Here is a 4,956-nt window from a genome sequence, read left to right on the forward strand (position 1 = left end):
GCCTTTCTTTAGCCTGAGGTAGATTTAGGCACTAACACCTTCTACTTTTGAAAATATTTCTTCTTAAAATGATGATAGTGAGGATGACAATCCTCCCCCACCTTCTCAGGATCCTCCTTCAGCTCATCAGCTCCCAAAATGGGTCCGTGCTACTTGGGATGTAGCAAGTGCTCTTGTAGGTGATCCTACAGATCAACGATGTACAAGTTCTTAGTTTGATAGAGCCTCTTCTTTACTCGCTCAAGCTTCAATGAATTATGATCCTGACACCTTTGTACAAGCTTCAGGCCATCTAGTTTGGGATGCAACTATGAATGAAGAATATCGTTCATTATTGGAAGGATATTGCTTTCTACATGTTCAATTAACTGTTAATAAGGTAATTTCCTCAAGGAACTATAACTTTATAGTGTTATGACATACCGAATGGAAGAAAAGGGGTATTAAAAGGCCTCCTTCAATGAAAATTTTAACTAAAGTGTGTGTGATTACACAAAGTAAGGTATAATGAATCAAAATAATTCATTGATTGAGCATCCATCTTGAAGAGGGACAAGATCACTTATGATCCATAAGGTACATATGGACCGTACATTCATGTGCATGTGTTTTGGTTGGGGGAGTGGGGTGGGAGATGCACTAGACCCTAGCCAAACTATCAAAGATGGATCATACAAAGATTGAAACTACTTCTGTGGGAGGGGAAGACAAAAATTTAGATCATGCTAGGCAAAGCTTAATCATTGCAAGGATTGGATAACTACTTCCAAGTATTTTGCATCAATTAAATAATCATGGAAAATATGAGAAATTATTTAATTTAAAGTAAAGGTATTTATGAAGAGGAAAAAAGGAAATAAGATAAGTACCAAATTAAGAATACAGATTTTGGTGCATGTTAAATAATTGTACCTACATAAAACACATAAGAAGCAAATGAGGCAGTTGTCAATGTGATCAAAATTCTAGGTGAGGAAGTGAAGGCTTGCAAGTAAGAAGGGAAAAGTAAAGGTAAGTAAACAAATCTCCACATCATAGGACCATTTGGTGTGAAATAACTTGAAAGAAGAGGGAAACTGAGAGAGGAAGTGAACCTTGGAATATTGAATTCCTCATTTGCGAGCAACAAAATGGGGTAGGAGGGCCCATGAAGAAAAGCGTCATATAAGGTCATCAAGTCATAGAAAAGGAAAGGGAGTATATGAGAGCTAAGTGTGTAAATTTGTGAAAGGAGAGGATGAAATTTTCATATAAACTCATAAAAAACAAATCAAAGGACTATTTTCTTCTAAAAAATGACTCCAATAGGATTGCTCCACCACATGTCATTTGGAGAAAGAACCATGCAACAATAGCTTAGAAAGTCTTGGAGGGGGTAGCTAGGATAGTCATCGTCCTTCCACATCATGGCTTGAGGATTCATTTTATTTCTAGTTTGCATCTAAAGAAGATAAATACTTTACAATAGGTGGATCATGGTTTTGGGATAACTCAACCTTAACCTTCAACAACTAGGAACCAATGTTTAATTTGTTGAGGGAAAAATTAAACAAACAAGCAATTTGGGTTAGCTTCTTATCCTACCATTGGAGTTTCAACATGAAATTCATTGTTGGCAACATAATTGGTTAGTATATTGATTTAAATAATAATAATATTGGGATGGAGATGCCATGTTGTCCAAATTTTGAGTGGAGTTCGACACAAGGGAAGGTATCACTGATGAAAATGATGTGGAAGAATGGAGAAAAAGTCATAGACATATCATAGATTACATAAATTCACCTTTTAGGGTGGCAACTGTAAAAACTATGGATATTTAAAGCAAAACAGGAGCTTTAGGATGAAAGGTACTCGATGCTAAGCAAGTGTAGGCTTAGAAGGATGTGTCTTTGAATAAGCAGGATTTAACTACTCCTAAGAAGATGGGATCAAAGCGCAAGACAACTATGAAAAATCAAAGATCAAGGTTGGTGGAGGATCTAAGTGAAAAATAATATTTGAATCTAACATTGGAACAAACAAACAATTCCCTTAAAGTTATTGGGACAATAGCGGCTTTGGTAAGGATCAAAGGCTCAACCATTAAAGAGAAAAATTAGAAACTACAATAAAAATTAGATAAGGCCATGGAAAGGGAACAAAGTATTGTATGGAAAGGAAAGAAAATTTTGATAAAATAATTTCCTTCTCCTTGAGATGGCTTGATCTGTAAACTACCATGGATATTCCGTTGGACAATTCGTCACAACAAATATTTAAAATATGAAATCATACAATGTCACAATTATATTAGATTTATGGATTTTTAGATTTATTCTTAATAGTGCATGCATGCAAATTAAAATTATGCAGAAAATAGAGAATGAAAAAATAAACTCTCACACACACGCACACATTTGACACAAGATATGTTGTGGGAAACCCTTTCAAGAGAAAAACCTAGTTGGAAGGTGAGGTTGCTCCACTCTCTTTCTATGAATGGAAATATGCTCGCGAGTACAAAAGAAGTATGGCTTCTAGCTCGTGGGCTAATACAATGTACAAATCCTCTCAGTTTGCTCTAACTCCTATCTCTACTGGCTATTTTTTCTCCACTACGAAACAAATGCACTTGAAAGAATGGAACCCCTTTTCCTCCCAGTGGCTCGGTTATTACACAACCAGATATCCTACTAGTGGTTAGGTTTGACTAACTCAACTCTTAACCAGAGTTACAATATAGAATATTCAACATCATAATCACGTGGCTAGCCCCCTTTTCATGAATAATTGGGGCTAACGTGGCATCCTCTCGAATTATGGTGGTGAAAAAAAGAAAGTCAACTTCTAAGTGGAATATATTTCACATATGGACTCTAATTGACATGATTCTTGCACCATTGGAAAGGTCTTCGTGTGTAGATTAGGAGGAAAAGGTATACTTCCAAAGTCACAAAGTTTTTCCCCCAAAAAATGTCGTTTGTTGCCTCAAAAAGATATCAGAAGGTTTCATACCCTGTTTTTCCAAACTGGGTCCCACTGATAAAAATGGTTCCGTGAGCTAATGCCTCCACGTTTTCCACTATGAAAGCATTGGTATAGATAAAAAACAATAGAATGATCCAATATGGATCACAACTCCCCATTTTGGGATGCCTTTTTTCACCAAAGGATTCTACTGAAAGAGGTGAGGACATTTTTCCTCCACCTTCTCTCTCTTGTACCATTTAGCTTTGCATGGAAGTTGTCCTTTCAATCTAATCTGCCAAAGGTCATGCTACCCCTGTCTTGTAGTTTTGTACCTCTTCTATAAAATTGTATCTTATATCAAATGTGCCTGAGCATCTAGTGCCAAATCCTCCACATAAGGTAGGACTCGTTCCTCTTCTTGATCTAGCATGGAAGTGTGGTGCAGGTAAATTCTCAGTTTGGACACAAACAATTCCTCTAGCCCGAGAGAACAAGTCTAACCACAAACAAAAAATCTATGGAAAATATCCTTAAGCTAGAATCAAATAAGAGGGTCTACCTCTTAGAATTCTATTCCGCTTGGTGATGATCCTGCTTCCTCACTCCAGCTACCTTTCATTTCCTTCCTTCGAATACCTGAAACAAGCAAAAAAACAGCAAACAACAAATCAGATAGCATACAAATTGTATTAAGCCTACTTAACAGGTCAAGGAACATTAAGCCATAAAGATGTAAGATAGAACTTCATGTAGGAAATCAATCAATAGTTGTATTCATATAAATTCAAAAAGAGATTACACCTAATGCCTTGACGTTGTTGGTCTCCTCTGATGTATCCGGGTACCCACACTTCTGCTAACATCTCATGGATAGCCCCAATAATGGAATTTTTAAGCCCTCTTCCCTTTAGTCTCAAAGAAAACCAAACACACTACTCTCCCTCAAACATAAACTAGAAAGCTACAAGATATAAATGTCTTGCTGATCATTCAAACTCACTCCAAAACTAGTTTAGCTTGGGAAAAGAGAGGTTTATATAGCTTGGATGGAAGGGAGATGATTCCTCTCACCATGGGAGAAGGTCTTATCTCTTAGGTTTGTTCCATCCTAATAGGGGAAAGAATACCAAACTAACTTCCTCGGCTCCATCCAGCCCAACCATCTACCAAACTTCTGTTACGAAGCTTCTAGACCTGGAAGCTTCGACTCCATATCTAAAAAACTTGCCAAAAGAGGATCGACGCGACTGGAAAAGGGCTCAATTTCTCTGTACGTTGCTATAGTTTTAATCTCTGCAAATCAGCCTGAGGAGGAAACTGGTCAGTAGTACTAGTCTTGTAAATTGGGGTAAAACGAATATTCTTGGGAAATGATGCAAAGGGGAATTATTTTGCTCATGAAGAGGGACATACTAGGAGGTTCTTCATGATGGGAAAGCATGTAGGGTTCATTGTAGAGGTCCTCCAAGATCGTGGACGGGGAGTACAGGGACAGTGAAAAAATGTTGTGTAACAGATGCCCCCTAAAGCATGAAGGCCGAACTAGAGTGAGGGGTGAAATGCTTTACAAGTGGATGCGGGGAACCAGAGTCCGTCATTGGAAAACCTGCAAGAAAGCATAGATACATATACATCACTAAAAAATATGAAAAATGATATATGAATTGTGGTATGGACACAGCCATCCAGAGGATGATCATGTAAATGGATCCAAGGCATGGGCGCAACCATCCAATAGAGAGGATCATAATGAAACCAAGGTATGGTTGCAACCATCCAATAATGAGAAGGATCACATATAACAACTCATGGTATGGTTGCAGCCATCCATCTGAAAGAGACATGTATATCAACATGATCATGTCACATCACCTCGCAACCTGGACTTGTGTAATCTGAGCCCAGGGTCTTGCACTCCAAATGACTCGATCAAAGTACAAATCCTAACATGTGAATGAACGTGTTGAAGTCGAACATGAGAGAAAGTCTCTTGATTACCGGTCA

Source organism: Pinus tabuliformis, chromosome 1_2 (assembly GCF_031772625.1).
Source record: "Pinus tabuliformis cultivar Carrire ecotype Pingquan chromosome 1_2, CPIR1, whole genome shotgun sequence".
Taxonomy (NCBI): Eukaryota; Viridiplantae; Streptophyta; class Pinopsida; order Pinales; family Pinaceae; genus Pinus; species Pinus tabuliformis.